The following is a 16,740-nucleotide window of genomic DNA, read 5'->3' as shown; positions in this document are numbered from 1 at the left end:
CAAACCAGACTCAAAGCCTGTCCATAAATCTGTGCATAACTTTTCTCTGCAGTAGTGAGTGAACATGATGCAGAGGCCTTAGGACGTTCATTTCCGCCACTCATGTGACATGACTGCACTTATGCTATAAGGCAAAGCGTCACAAGAAAGTCTCACTGGATGATGTGGGAGTACAGTGTTTGACGTCACCATTTCCTTTACAATTTGGAAAGCCACCTCACGCCACATTGTCCATTGCCATTTCTTCCCAATCTGGAGTAATGAGTTCAAGGGGTGGAGCACAGAGGCCAGGTTTGGCAGGAGCCCGTTATAATAATTGACAAATCCTAAAAAGGACCTAACTGTGAAATGTCCTTTGGCCTTGGGGCATTCACCTCATCTTGAATTTTCTCACCACCCTTGTGTAATCCTTGTGTGTCATTGGTGTGATATTCAAACTTGTTGCCTTGTGCTCTGAGCCTATAACCTATTTAATAGTGTCTTGAGATTTTGTAGCTGTTTCTTGTCACATTTACCAGTAATGATGATATCATCCAGGTTACACTGAGTGCTGGGTAGCCTTGCAGTACCTTGTCTATAGCTACTCCTAAAATAAGTTTACTATAGCGATAAAGGTTTTGTGAGTGTGATGCACTATCAATAACTCCAAAAGACTGGAAGTAGAGTAAATACTGAAAGGCTTTTATTAGCAGTAAAATGGACCATGTCCATGCCGGGTGACCGCCCTGGACTGTGGGAGACACAGTGACACAACGGCCTTTATCCAGGGGTCTGTGGGAGGAGCCACAGGAGCAGTCAGCAGAGGGGCGTGTCCAGACAGGTATACATGGTTTACCACAGAGTGTTTATGGCGAGAAACACTTTACACTCTTATTTCACCTCCGTCTTTAGGTAGGGCTCAGCTAAGTCCACTTTGCTGAAGTGTTTTCCTGCAGAAATGATTACAAAGCTATCCTCTATCCTGGGCAGAGGGTATTAATTTACTTTCAGTACTGTGTTGATGGAGTCTTCAAGATCACCACAGATCCTGACAGTCGCATTCTTTTTGGCTACTGGGACCACTGGCATTGCTAACGGGCTCCACTCAACCTTAAAAAGAAATCTGGCGGCCTCTGTGCGATCTAGCTCACAGGCTACGTTACCACAGATGGAATAAGGAACCAGACAGACTTTGCAAAACTTGGGTGTGGACCAGGTAAATTTGAGGGCAGGGTGGAAGTTGGAGGCAAAGTTGATGAAGTTGTTGAGCTTGATATGGGTGCAGGAAGCAGCACCAGTGCAGTCGCCAGAGTAGTGTAGGATAAGTGGGGGTGGTGGACACCGGTGTAGGCTTGCAACATAGACTGTTCCATGTAACCAGCAAAAAGGCAGACCTAGCTGCAACCCATGACTACATCTTTTGTGTGAGGAAGTGGGAGGGGCCAAAGGAGAAACTATTAAAAGTGAGGACAAGTTCCGCTATTTGGAGGAGAGTGGTGGTGGAGGGGAACTAGTTGGGTCTGGTGTCCAGAAAGAAAGCCTGAGGCCTTTCTGGTGGGGATGGAGATCAATAGGGAAAATATTATGGGGAACAGGGAACTTGAAATCATTGAAAAGATCCAGAGCGTGTGAAGTGTCACAGATGTAGGTAGGAAGGGACTGAACTGGGGGGGATAAAATAGAGTTGAGGTATGCAGGTATGAGTTCAGTGGGGTAGGAATAAGCTGAAATAATAGGTCTACCTGGGCAAAGCGGGTTTGTGTATCTTGGGTAGGAATTAGAAACGGGAGGTGCAGGGCCTGGGAACTATGAGGTTGGCGGCAGTGGATGGGAAATTTCCAGAGCTAGTAAGGTCAGTGATGGTGTGGGAGACAATGGCCTAGTGCTCCTTGGTGGAATCCTGTTTGCCTGCTCGCGGGGTAAGTAAGAGGAGATCTGAGAGTTGTTGCTGGGCATCAGCACCAGGGCCTCCAACCTAATAGCATGAACATCGATTTCTCGAACTTCCAGTAATGGTGCCCCCCCCATCCCCCTTTTTCCTCTGTCACCTTATCTCCTTGCCTGCCTATCGCCTCCCTCTGGTGCTCGTCCCTCCTTTTCTTTCTTCCATGGCCTTCTGTTCTCTCCCACTGGAGTCCCCATTCTCCAGACCTACATCTCTTTCACCAGTCAACTTCCCAGTTCTTTACTTCATCCCTCCCCCTCCTCCCAGTTTTACCTGAGTTTCTGTCTCTCCTCCCACACCTTTAAATCTACTCACCTTTTTTCCTCCAGTCCTGCCGAAGGATCTCCGCCCCAAACGTCGATTGTACTTTTTTTCCATAGATGCTGTCCAGCCTGCTGAATTCCTCCAGCGTTTTGTGTGTGCTACTGTTCTGCTTTTAGCATGTTTTGGTTTGAGCTAAAGACCGTTTCCCAGTATTTATAAAATGAGCTCCAACTTGTATGGACTGGCAGGGTATGATTTATTGTTTCTTGCTGACGGCTAATTGCATGGGGGTAGTACTTACACAGTATTTGAATAGATTGGGGCTCAGGTAGTCGAGACATTCCAAGTTCCCAGTTCTGGTGGGACCCAAGGCATACCAACCCTAGATGCGTAGAGTTTGAGAAAGGTGGTTATTTCCCCCACCTAATTCTGTGGCTGTTACTGAGGGGCTAACGCGCTGGGTCTTTAGAGACACCCAGGGAAAAGGAAGAAATGTAGCTCCTATGGGAATGACATTCGGCACTGTGAAATACAACAACCAATAAGCCACATTGGGCTTGCATGCAGTAAAACCTAGAGGGCCAGCATTGTGAGGTAATGAATGGCCGAAGCAACTACAACTTGATTGGAGATCCATTCACCATTTGCAAACCACACCCCCTATTACAGACAACTGAAAGCGAATTAAGAAAGATACTGGATTTTATCTTTTTTTTTTCACTTCCTTGTGTAATCCATTTATTTTGCTCTGTCCATCATGCTCTTCGTATTTGTCCTACTAGGTTGCATTTTTCTGTAAGTTTTGCCTTTAAACCTGCTTTGGTCTGGTGTATGTGAGCCCCTGCCATAATAATAGCAGAATTTTTTTTTTGGCCAGGTATGTTTCAGTTTAGACATTTCAATTTTGTTCACACTCTATTTCATTCCTGATTGTGTCTCTGGACTGCTGTTTCCATTTATACATGTATTTCAACTGCTCTTTTAAATGTGAGTTGTGCTTCAGTTAGGAGTTATTTTAAACACCTTCTTGTAAGATTCCACAAATGTAACGATTTCTCACTGCCTTGGTAAGCTCATTACTGAACGGAGAATGCTCAGACAATTTCTTCAATTCAGTCACAAGGTGGAATGGATTCCACATGAGCGGTTCAAAGGTTCATTTACTATCAAAATATACAAAATTTTTCTTCTCCAGATAGCCATAAAACCAAGAAAGAAAAGTACAGCAAATCATCAACCTCCAAATCCCTCCTTCCTTCACAAAGAACAAAAATGTAACAGGCACATTGACCCACAAGTCTCTCTCCCCTCACACAAAAAAATTGAGGAAGATTGAACAAAAAACACAATAGAAAAACACCATAAGACTGAAAATAAGTCCATACCCAAAATGCAGAAAACCTGGGCAACATTCTCCCTCTCCCTAGCAGAGCGAACTCACCAGCGATTTAAAAAGACAGTCTCCCCTCTCCGTAGCAGAGCAATTTCCAACCCCCCCCCCGTGATTAAAAAGGCAGATTCAATCTGCATTGTCGCTTTAATTGGCAAAGAATCAGTGAAATGGAATGGAGCCTCCTCAGCACAGTTCCCACGTGCTGCCTTTGTCTTCAGCAGTCCCTTCCATTACTGCAGAGTGTTGAACATCCAAACGATCTCCAAACTGAAAATCACAGGCATAAAAGAATTTAAATATATGGTTTCATGGTGAATCCAGGACAGCGCATGTGGAAGGACGTTCAGGACATCACCAACTACAGGACAACATCACCTGACTGTGCAGGCGATGCCTCCCTCCCGGATGCGCTAAATAACTTATATGCCTGTTTTGAGGCAGAAAATGACATGGCAGCAAGGAAGTCCACGCCTTCTACAAATGACCAGGTGCTGTGTCTCACCGTGGCCGATGTGAGAAGAACCCTGTGCAGGGTCAACCCACGGAAGGCTGCTGGACCAGACAACATCCGTGATAGAGTGCTCAGAGGATGTTCAGACCAGCTAGCAGATGTTCTCACTGACATCTTCAACATCTCCCTGAGCAGCGCCACCGTTCCAATGTGCTTCAAGGCCACCACCATCGTCCCCGTGTCGAAGAAGTCTTCAGTGTCCTGCCTCAATGACCACTGTCCTGTTGCATTCACATCCATCATCATGAAGTGTTTTGAGAGACTTGTCATGAGGCATATCAGGACCCTGCTGCCCCCCTCACTGGACCCCCTGCAGTTTGCATACCGTCCCAACTGCTCAACAGATAACGCCATTGCCACCACCCTCCACCTGGCCCTACCCCACCTGGACAAAAAAGACACGTACGTTCGAATGCTGTTAATAGACTTTAGTTCAGCATTCAACACAATCATCCCTCAGAAACTGATTGGAAAGCTGAGCCTACTGGGCCTGAATGCTTCCCTCTGCAACTGGATCCTAAACTTCCTGACTGGGAGACCTCAGTCAGTCCAGATCGGGAGCAGCATCTCCAACACCATCACACTGAGCACGGGGGCCCCCCAGGGCTGTGTGCTCAGTCCACTGCTGTTCACTCTGCTGACCCACGACTGTGCTGCAACACACAGCTCGAACCACATCATCAAGTTTGCCAATGACACGACCGTGGTGGGTCTCATCAGCAAGAACGACGAGTCAGCTTACAGAGAGGAGGTGCAGCGGCTAACGGACTGGTGCAGAGCCTACAACCTGTCTCTGAATGTGAACAAAACAGAAGAGATGGTTGTTGACTTCAGGAGGGCATGGAGTGACTACTCCCTGCTGAACACTGATGGCTCTTTGGTAGAGATCGTTAAAAGCACCAGATTTCTTGGTGTTCACCTGACAGAGAATCTCACCTGGTCCCTCAACACCAGCTCCATAGCAAAGAAAGCCCAGCAGTGTCACTACTTTCTGCAAAGGCTGAGGAAAGTACATTTCCCACCCCCCATCCTCATCACATTCTGCAGGGGTTGTATTGAGAGCATCCTGAGCAGCTGCATCACTGCCTGGTTCGGAAATTGCACCATCTCAGATCGCAAGACCCTGCAGCGGATAGTGAGGTCAACTGAAGGGATCATTGGGGTCTCTCTTCCTGCCATTATGGACATCTACACTACATGCTGCATCCGCAAAGCTAACAGCATTGTGAAGGACCCCATGCACCCCTCATACAAACTCTTCTCCATCCTGCCGTCTTGGAAGAGGCACCGAAGCATTTGGGCTCTCACAACCAGACTATCAGACAAGCTATCAGACTCCTCAATACCCAGAGCCTGGACTGACACCTTACTGCCCTATTGGCTTGTTTTATTATTTATTGTAATGCTTGGTCTGTTCTGTGCACTTTATGCAGTCCTGGATAAGTCTGTAGTCTAGTCTAGTTTTTTTCTGTGTTTTTTTTTATGTAGTTCAGTCTAGTTTTTGTACTGTGTCATGTAACACCATGGTCCTGAAAAACGTTGTCTCGTTTTTACTGTGTACTGTACCAGCAGTTATGGTCGAAATGACAATAAAAAGTGACTTGACTTGATCTGGAAGATATCGACCGAAGGAGAGTTGTATGCAGGTGAAATATTGACTGGAAGTTGGATTTCTATTCCTATTGATTCCGCTTATGAAACTGAGATTTCTGCAATCAACCATGGTTTTGATTCTAAATCTTCCTGCATTACTTTCACAATTTCAGCCAAGTTTATTTTGGCTAGTTTAGTTGGAGCAATCAAACTGTATGCTTTTCTACCTATTACACTCAGCGTTTCTCATTGGCTATTTCACTTGCTTCAAGATACTGTTCAATATTCTCAGTATACGTCAACTAGTTACCCATCATATAATCAAACGAGTCTATCTTTCCAATGTAGCCAGCCATTTCTGCTCTTTTGAAATGTATTATTATTATCTCCTGGTGTTCACTGTTTATGAACCTGTGAATTTTGTTCATTTTCTACCTTTCTTTTCACTCGAGCGTGTCTTTCTCCTCTTACAAAAGCAGTCTGGTTCCACTTTTTCTTTACACCAATAAAATAAAATTGCTTTCCAATCATACCTAATCATTTAGTTGCCAGCCATCTGTCCACGGTCAAGAGTACAGATCTGCCAGTTGTTGCAGTCCTCTTCCCTACTCCATTCTAGCCAAAATTAAACATTTGCAGTTGCATAACTTAAAAATCAATTCAGCAATTATTTCCTGTCTGTCTCTTCCCATCATGTTACTTGCACAAGTGTAGGAATTGGAAAGAAATTATGTCATCTTAATTCACCCACAACAATGCAAAATGCACACTTCAGCATGGGTCAGATCAAAAATCTGGTATCAGTTCTGTCAGCCTGCCTGAAGATTGGTGCATAACCATTTAAGTTTATGCAGCTAAGCTCACCTGGAATGTCTTAAACTACTGTGGGAACATTTTCTCAATTACTAAAAATTCTCAGTTAGTGTGATTGTGCTGCTGAGGGAAGATCAGTTGTGGGTTTGTAGAGACAGAGCTATTCACAGTCATAAAAAAAAAGACAATTTGAATGCCGGAAAATTATTAAAATGCAGTCTTGTTAGTCATTATCATCGCCATCATTATGTACCATATTAAATAACGTGGGTGATCATAGTGACCACGATTGTTCTTACAGAAGTGGCTTGTGAACAGCTTCTGAACAAGACAGATGATCCTAGCCATTTCCAGTTCTCTTCAGAGATTGCCTGGCATCAGTGGTCGCGTAACCAGGACATGTGATATGCACCAGCTCCTTGCATGACCATCCACCACCTTCTCCCATAGCTTCGTGTGACCCTGATCAGAGTTTGGGGGGTGGGGGGCTAAGCAGGTGCTACACCTTACCCAAGGATGACCTGCAGGCTAGCGGAGGAAAGGAGCTCCTTACACCTCCTTTGGTGAAAACTTATCAGTTTTGTTAATATTTAATTTATTTGACATTCAAGTGCTTTACAACTGGCTCCCAAGCTGCATATTATATATTTATGTGTGTTACTGCCAGTTATGCAGCTGACATTTAGGGCAGCAATGAAGTTCCACCATCTCTGGCAGTGTTCAGGGCTTCCTTCATCACGTCAGTAGCTTTCTCTCGGTTTTCACTACTGTCAGTCATGCATTTCTCGGGGGAGACTCAGGAATACCATCAGATCCAGATGTCGAAGCATTCTCCATTGTTGTTTCTGTAAAAATAATAAATTTGTTTTACCCATTAGGGCTGTGAGCCCTGAATTGAACCCCCAAACCTGGAAGACCAGTGGACCACCTTTAGCCTGCCCTCTACCCTTTGACCTGTTTGGCATGGGTGACCCTACCAAGAGCCAAAGCTTAAAGCCCTGACTCCAGCCAAAGTATCTCTCTGGGTCATCGAGCCACATAAACATCCAAACCATGACAAGACTGTGGTCCTCTTGGAGGAATATATATTTATAGTTTGCCCTGAAAGTGACTTTTCTGATTAAATATTCAAGATTTAGTTGTGCTTTTTCTGCACTTAGGGGTATATGGTCATTTTTAGTTGCAAAGCTAATAATTCTCACAAATGTTTTGTATTCTTCCCAAAATCAACCAAATACAGTGGGAGTAGAATTTGTGAAACATTGGAGATAGGACTGTTGTTAAGTTGTGAATAATTGTGTTTGGGAAGTAATAGACATATATAAATATTGTCCTTATGTTGCACATTCCAATTACGTGAAATGCATTTCACACATTTTTATGATGAACATCGAGAATTTTAAACAGAACATTTGGTCCTTCATTTTCATAAAACTGCAATCTTTATTTTATGCTTTTTGTAATTTGCAATTGTCTTTTTGGGTGCTTCTGTGAAAGGAAACACATTTATCGATGTCCTTGATCGCTGCAGTGGAGGATGTAAAGATAGGGAAGTGGAAAGCTATATAATTCAGTACTTTAGAAATGTGATTTTTAAAATTTATTATAATGAATAAGACTTAATTCATGATTTTAAAAAATGTAAAAGTAGGAAATGGTGCAAAGAAACCCACTTTACATTCTTGATCAATACATGATGTGAACTGTAAACTGTGAATTACCATTACAAAAGGAAGACTGAGTCTGGAACACAAAGGACCTACATCCCCCATCAGACTGAACCTGAGTATCTCACGTAGATTGTATTCATGTCCATGACATGAGTCTTTACTGTAAATTTTATTAAGAGAGAAAATAAAACACAAACCGGTTCATTGCCATCATGTGGCCCTCTGCAGCAATGCCCCTTTCATTGTTCAAGAGGCTTCATCATTCAACTATTACCCCTCCGTGTGTGGTAGCAGGAGGAGCCTGTACTGTGCTCCTTTCCCACAGAACCCTGGCACTGGCCTCATTGAACTTCAGCGCATCCCCCAGTACATCTGCAGCCTGGGGCATTCATGTGCAGAAAGACTGACAATTTTCAGGCAGGACACAGGGCATCCTGCACCAAGCTCATGAGCATCCAGCAGCGGGTGATATTCAGCACGACCACACAAAGAAACAGTCTCTTCAGCCCAATTAGTCAGCGACAAACTGTTAATCTGCACCTCTACCATAGCCCTCTCTACCCCGCCAATCCTTGCACTTAACCAGATTAATGCACTTAAATGTTGCAGTCAAACCTGCGTTCATCACTTCCACTGACAGCTTGTTCCCCATTTGAACCACCCTTTGAAGAAATTCCCCCTCGGGTTCCCCTTATTTATTTTGCCTTTCACCCTTAAATCTATGATCTCTAGTTCGTCTCACTCAACCTCTCGTTTGTCTCACCTGACCTCAGGGTAAATGCGAGCATGGTTTTTGCACTATCACTTCCCCTCATAACTTTGTGTACCTCCATTCTCACGTGATTATACAGCCAAGCATCCGATCAGTCACATTGTCAAGTTTGCTGATTACAGAACACGTAGTGGGGCTCATCACCAACAATGATGATAATGGCCTACAGAGAGGAGGTGGAAGAGCTCGAGGCCTGGTGCCAGGCAAATAACCTCTTGCATAATAAGAGAAAATTTGTAGATGCTGGAAATCCAAGCAACACACAACGCACAAAATGGTGGAGGAGCTCAGCAAGCCAGGCAGCATCTGTGGGGGGAAAAAAGTACAGTCGACATTTCAGGCCAAGACCTTTTGGCAGGACTGAAGAAAAAAAGATGAGTAGATTTAAAAGGTGGTGTGCGGAGAGAGAAGCACAAGGTAATTGGTGAAACCAGGAGGGGGGAAAGATGAAGAAAAGAGCTAGAAAGTTGAAAGGTGAAAGAAATACAGGGATGGAGAAGGGGAATCTAATAGAAGAAGACAGAAGGTCATGTAAGAAAGAAAAGGGGGGGAGGAGCATCAGAAGGAGGTGATGGGCAAGCAAGGTGATAAAGTGAGAGAGGGAGCGGGATGGGGAATGGTGAAAGGGGGAGGGTGGGAGCCATTACCCGAAGTTCGAGGAAATCAATGTTTATGCCATCAGGTTAGAGGCTACCCAGCTGGAATATAATGTGCTATTTCTCCATCTTGAGTGTGGCCTCATTGCAACATTTTAAGGTGATGGAGGAAAGAATAGGGAGGGATGTCAGAGAGTGGTGTGTGGGTGGAATGCACAACTGTGGTGGATGGTAGATGCACATATATTAAGGACATGTCTCTAATAGCCTTTCATTTTTCTTTCATCTATGTGGGAGGAAAGGGTTAGATTGATCTTGGAGTAGGTTAAAAGGTAGATCCAACATCATGGACCAAAGGGCCTGTGCTCTGCTGTCCTGTTCTAGCTTCTAACTAATGAATTATCTTCACTTCTGTCACCTGCTCATCTTATTCTGTGAGAGGAGATTCTGTATGCCCCTTCCCCCCCCTCAGTTCAGACATATTGATTCTGGAAACTTCCCTGAATGCATTGGACAGGAAATGGAGGGAAGAGTTCTCTGCTAAATTGGTGTGTTTTGACAAGATCATGCAATGAGGTAAGTGCGGATTCCTTGGGATTTTCAGATAGTTTGATTAGCAAGTTATCGTAACGTAACTGTATTTACACCTCTGTATGCCTCATGCACAGAGATGCAATTCTGTTGGCTTAATACTGACTTTTAAATGGCCATTTCCTAAATTGAAAAGGCGTCCTTCTGAGGAACAAACGTTAAAATGTGCATCGTAAACATGAGAAAGTCTGCAGACGCTGGGAAATCCAAAGCAACACACACAAAATGCTGGAGGAACTCAGCAGGTCAGGCAGCATCTATGGAAATGAATAGATAGTCAATGTTTCAGACTGAGACCCTTCTTCAGGATCATTTTTCTGCCGAAGAATGTTCTTGACCCGAAGCTTTGACTATCTGTTTATTTCTATAGACGCTGTCTTACCTGCTGAGTTCCTCCAGCATTTTGTGTGTGTGCATTAAAATTTATGTGTTTTACTGTGAAAATTTCTTGTAGACAATGAATTCATACAACATCTATTGTTTGGCAAGCTTAGCTAGCAATTCACACTATTCAAAAGCAAAAGGTATGCTGTTGAAGATTGCCTTAATTTGGAATTAAGCAATTTTGTACGTGATTTTGTGTAACTGCCCATCAGGAAATTAATCCCAATTTTCATTAAGATTTTCATCATCTTGGGTATTTTGTTACCTGGTCAAAGTTTTACATTGAAAACTTAAATATAATTCAGAGTGATGACTGGGATGTCTGCAATCTAATGTTTTGCAGTTTGTTTCTAATTCCTCCTTCACAAAATTGTATCCACCTCTACGAGCAAGTCACCCTTATGGTTATTGGTGGAAGTTTGTTTGAACTGTGAGGTTTCCAGGACAGTATTGTCAGATTTGGCTTCGAATTTGCATTCCAGATAATGTCAACCTCAATGGACTGAAAAACATGTCTTACTTGCTCCCAGAACAGCCAAATAAACTGTTGGCTGGACGTCTGTCACTGTATCTAAGGTACAGGTCTCGGTAGGGAAATTCTGATCAGAGAATTCACCAATAGCTTATATCAATGGAGCACACTCAAAGTGCTGGAGGAACTCATCTGTTCAGGCAATATCTATGGAAAAGAATAAACAGTCGACATTTTGGGCTGAGACTCTTCTTCAGGACTGAGAAGAAAGGGGGAAGATGCCTGATTTAAAGGGTGGGGGGAAGGGAAAGAGGTTAACTGGAAGGTGATAGGCGTAGCAAGGTGGGTGGGAAAGGTAAAGTGCTGGAGAGGGGGTTAGGAGACAACAGTGGACCGTAGGAGAAAGGAAAGGAGGGGGGGACTCAGGGGGATGTAATAGGCAGGTGAGAAGAGGTGAAAGGTCAGACTGGGGAATAGAGGAGAGGGGTGGGAAATTTGTTCCCTAGAAGGAGAAATCAGTATTCATCCAATAAGTTTGGAGGCTACCCGGATGGAATATAAGACGTTGTTCCACCAGACTGAGGGTGGCCTCATCTTGACATAAGAGACGGCCATGGATCTATAAGTCAGAATGGCAATCAGAATAAGATGTTTGGCCACTGGGAAGTCCTGTATGTGAGGGATGGTGTGGAGGTGCTCAACGTAGTAATCCTTCAATTTTCAATCAGTCATTTTTACTTGTTATGTATATTGACATTTTTGGGCACAGATGGTATGGTATGCCTCAACATCCATTGCACTCTATTGTTCCTACTGTAACCAAAACAAGGATTGGTGCCATCATAGCATAGCGGTTAGCGCAATGCTGTGACAGCTCGGGGTCTCGGAGTTCAGAATTCCATTCCAGCGCCATCCTTAAGTCTGTCTGTCCTCCCTGTGGAAGATATGGATTTTCCTCAAGTGCTCCGGTTTCTTCCTGTGGTCTAGAGATGTTCTGGGTGGGTTATTTGGTCATTGTAAATTGTCCGGTTAAGTTGGTGTTGTAGCTGTACTGGAACAGCTTGGCTAGTGGTGCGCCAAGTTCTGGAGCGCAAGTCTTCAGGACTGTTGCCAGGATTTTGTCTGGGCCCATAGCCTTTGCAGTATCAAGTGCTTTCACCTATTTCTTGATATCACATGGAGTGAATCGGATTGACTGCGAATTGACATCAGGGATGCTGGAGGAGGCCGAACTGGATCATCTACCGGGCACCCCTGACTGAAGATTCTTACAAAAGCCTCAGCCTTATCTTTTGCACAGGTGTTGCTAGGCTCCTCTATCATTGATGGGGATATTTTAGAAGCCTCCTCCTCCAGTGAGGTGTTTGATTGCCCACCACCATTCACAGCTGGATGTGGTAGGTCAACAGAGCACAGATCTGATCCATTGGTGTGGGCCTATATTGCTCTGTGTAGAACTTGCTGCTTATGGTGTTTGGCTTGCAAGTAATCCCGTATTGCGGCTTCAGCAGGGTGATTCCTCATTGAGGAATGCCTGGTGGTGTTCTCGGCATGCCCTCCTACACTCTTCACTGACCCAGGGTTGATCCCCTGGCCTGGTGGTCATGTTAGACTGGGGAATATGAGATTACAGATTGTAGTTGAGTATGATTCTGCTGATGCTGATGGCCTGCAGCACCTCATAGATATCCAGTCTCGGGCTACTAGATCTATTCAAAGTCTATCCCATTTTGCATGGTGCTAGTGCCACACAATGCAGTGGAGGGTTTTCTTCAAAGTGGAGACGAGATTTAGTCTCCCCAAATTGTCCTGGACACTTGGTGTATTTTACAACAGCCTATGATACGGGTAGCTTCCTGATAAAGATCCTCCCCAGATTATGAGCCCCCTACTTTTGAGCAGCCTGTGCCAACACTTGGGCATTCAGGAGACCAGTGGGATAGATTTGCTGGCTGCCGTGGAACTGCAGGCATCTTCTGCTGTGTTGGAACAGGTGGCCTTATTTCCGACTTGTGCAAACAGTTTCCATAAACTGGGGAGGACCTGTATCCAGGCAGTGGTTGAGGAGCCACAAAGATGCGAGATGACCTATTCTGATTGAACTCGTCCTGTGCTTAGGTATGTAATTACGCAGACACTTCAGTCCAGGATTGACAGAATGTGATATTATCAAGGGACATCATTCTTCTAGTTGTACACCTAACAAAACTCTGCTGCTTTGAGATGGCATTAAAATAGCTTTCTTTGAACAGGAAGAGGGTGAATGTTCCTGCCTGAGCTTGCACCACAGATTTTTGGTCATTTATTGCTTTGCAACTGGGGATGCGCTGTAGGTGCAAAAGGATAATTTATTCCACCTAAAATGCTGAAAGATGATTCAGAGTTGTGGCAAGGGATTTACAAATGCTGTTTCTTTCTTTAGTTCCTTTCACACTCAACCTGTTGCAATCAGCAAGATACAGTTTGCTTTTTTCCTCCAGTAATTTCCACTTCCCACGTTTTCTCCACATCTCATTTCTGACAATCTTTTTCCTTGCCAATAACAAAAATAAACTGTATAAACTGTCTTATATAATATGGAGTGAAAAAACTTCTGTATTCAGTACTGTGTAAAAGTTTTAGGCACCTTCCCCATTCTGACCTTTTACCTCCTATCTGCCTATTTACCTCCTTCTGACCTGCTTATCACCACCTCCTGGATCCCATCATCCTTCCCTTTTTCCTATGGTCCACTCTCCTCTCATATCAGATTCCTTCCTCTCCAGCCCTTAACCTTTCCTACTCACCTGGCTTCACCAATCACCTTCCAGCTTCTCTACCTTCCCCTTCACCCACCTTTTTACTTTGGCATCTTCCCCCTTCTCAGTCGTGAAGAAGCGTCACGGCCCAAAACGTCGACTGTTTATAGATTTCAATAAATGCTACCTGGCCTGCAGCATTTTGTGTTTGTTGCTTTGGACTTCCAGCATATGTAGACTTCCTTGAGTCTAGATTTTTTATCTGGTTTCAGATGCTAAAGCCTCCACAGAGCCCTGATCTCAACATCATCGAGGCTGTCTGGGATCACCTGGAGAGACAGACATAGGTGAGACAGCCAAAGTCTGTAGAAGAACTGTGGCAAGTTCTCCAAGGTACTTACACCAACCTACCAGTCGATTTTCTTATAAAACTGCACGACTGTGTACGTAAAAGAATTGATGTACTTTTAAAAGCAAAGGGTGGACACATCAAATATTGATTTGATTTAGTATTTTTTGCTGTTTACTGCTCTTTATAGTTTTTTTGATATTTAGAAACTTTATTGTTTTTAAAAACATCTTTACAGATTTTGTTTGAAGATTCAAGGTGCATTTAATATCGAAGTATGTATACAGAATACAACCCTGAGATTCATCTTCTCCACAGACAGCCAGGAAACCAAGAGAAATCCCTAGAACCTGTTCAAAGAAATACAGCAAACCCACCTTCCCACGTCCAAAAAAAATTGTGCAAATGGCAACAAAAAAAACAAGTGAAAAACAGATTATAAAGCACAAAATCGAAAGTGTCCAGGCAGATTTAAATTTTTGCATATGCCTAAGACTTTACACAGTACTGTATAATTGCCAAATATTGGTTTGACTTAATTAGCGGTCAGTAGTTGTGTTATGTTTTCATTTAAGTTTAGTCTTTATATGCTTTTTGTCAATATTGGGCAACTGGGTGAATATATTTAAGAAAGTTGCAAAAAAAGGTGTGCAAAGTATTTTACCTCATTATGATGAAGGCAGAAAGAATATTTTTGCATTTGTGGATTGAGAGGAATCCTTGAGAAAATCAATGCTTGCAGCTGTGATTCTTGACCAAAAGATGATGGCCTTAAGTTTATGCAGTTGATTCAGTACATGGAATCATTCATGAAGTGTAACTGGCAAGCAGTACAAACTGAATTGGCATGACAAATTGCGTGCAAAGCCCAGCTGCGAGCTCCTACTCACATAAATTTGCTAGGATTGTGGCTTCCCAAATATTTAGTTATATGGGTTACTGCACCTTTTAGGCTCAACAGATGAAGCTGAAGTTCTTCATAAACAACCAAGGCTATTGTTTCTTAACATAATTCAAAGTCCAAAGTAAATTTATTGGCAAAGTACATATGTCACTAGGTAAAACCCTTCAATTCATTTTCTTGTGGGCATACACATTAAATCCAAGAGACACAATAAAATTGAATAAGACTATAAGATATAGGGGCAGAGTTAGGCCATTTGGCCCATTGAGTATGCTCCACTATTTAATCATAGCTGATCCTTTTTTTCCTCTCAGCCCCAACCTCCTGCTTTTCTCCATCCCCCCACCCCCATATCCCTTCATGCCCTGACCAATCAAGAACCTAATGATCGATGGAAGATTGCACCAGACAGGACCAATGTTCAAAGGACAACACACTGTGCAAATACAAAAAAAAGCAATAAATACAGATAACATGAAATGAAGAGTCCTTGAAAGTGAATCCTTGGGTTGTGGGAACTGTTCAGTGATGGGGCAAGTAAATTTGTCACCTCTGGTACAAGAGCCTGCTGGTTGAGGGGTAATAACTGTTCCTGAACTTGGTGGAATGAGTCTTGAGGCTCCTGTGCTTTCTTGATGGTCTGGTGATGGATGCTGTTTTCCTGTGTGTAGATGTGCTCAAAGGTGGGGAGGGATTTGACCATGTTGGACTGGGCTAGGGCCAATTCTTTTTTGTAGGATTTTCTATGCAAGGGCATTGGTGTTTCTATACCAGGCCATGATGCAACCAGTCAATATTCTCCCCACCTCAGATCTAGAAACGTTTGTCAAATCTTTTGATGTTATCCCAAATCGTAGCAAACTTCTAAGAAAGTAGAGGCACTACCATGCCGCCTTTGTTATGACACTTGCACGATGGACTCAGGACAAATCCTCTGAAATGATGACAGTAAGGAAATTAAAGTTGTTGACCCTCTCCACCTCTGATTCCCCAACAAATAGTATCTCATGGACCTTTAGTTTTCTTCTCCTGAAGTCAAAAATCAGCTCCTTGGTCTTGCTGACATTGAGTGAGAGGTTGTTGTTGTGGCACCACTCAGCCAGATTTTCATTCTCCCTCCTACTTGTTGAATTATCACCACCTTTGATTCGGCCAACGACAGTGGTGCTGTTGGCAAACTTAAGTATGGCATTAGAGCAATGCTCAATCCCTCGGTCATAAGGGTAAAGTGAGTAGAGCAGGAGATGAGCACATAGCCTTTTACTGCAACTGTGCTGATGGAAATGCTTTTGCTGATCTGAACTGACTGGGATCTATAAGTAAAGAAAATTGAGGATCTGGTTGCACGAGGAGGTATTAAGACCAAAGTCTTTTTTATTTATTGTGATACAGAATAAGCCCTTCTGGCCCTTAGAACTGCGCTGTCCGACAACACCTAATCATGAGACAACTTACAAAGACCAATTAACCTATTTAACATGTTTGAACTGTGGGAAGAAACTGCAGGAAACCCATGAAATTGTGGGTAGAATATACAAATTCCTTACAGACAGTGGCAGGAATTGAAACTGGGTCATTGCTGCTGTAAAGCGTTATGCTGGCCACAATGCTATTGTACCATCTTGAAGCTCGTTGATTGGTTTGAGGGTTTGTTAGTATTGAATGCCAAGCTGCAGTCAATAAAGAGCATCCTAATGTATGTATTTTCACTGTCTAGTTGTTCTGGAGTTGAGTGAAGAACCAATGGAATTGCATTCTGTGGATCT

General features: G+C 43.5%; 1 protein-coding gene across 9 annotated transcripts in view; it reads left to right on the top strand.

Moving 5' to 3' along the window:
- The window catches only part of b3galt1b (UDP-Gal:betaGlcNAc beta 1,3-galactosyltransferase, polypeptide 1b), a 192,080-nt gene that overhangs the window by 69,124 nt on the left and 106,216 nt on the right, over positions 1-16,740 (top strand). For 5 of the 9 annotated variants that reach the window (XR_009511560.1, XR_009511561.1, XR_009511562.1 and 2 more), the window contains exon 2: positions 13,994-14,114. The exons of 3 other annotated variants lie outside the window; for them this stretch is intronic. The gene's annotated coding sequence lies outside the window, so the exon portion shown is untranslated. The remainder of the gene's footprint in view (positions 1-13,993; positions 14,115-16,740) is intronic. One more of the 9 variants, XM_059966398.1, reaches the window with a different exon arrangement.

This window comes from Hypanus sabinus, chromosome 4 (genome assembly GCF_030144855.1).
Source record: "Hypanus sabinus isolate sHypSab1 chromosome 4, sHypSab1.hap1, whole genome shotgun sequence".
In the NCBI taxonomy this organism is placed as follows: domain Eukaryota; kingdom Metazoa; phylum Chordata; class Chondrichthyes; order Myliobatiformes; family Dasyatidae; genus Hypanus; species Hypanus sabinus.
Note: the sequence above shows the minus strand (reverse complement) of the source record. Positions and strands in the feature narration are given on the sequence as shown.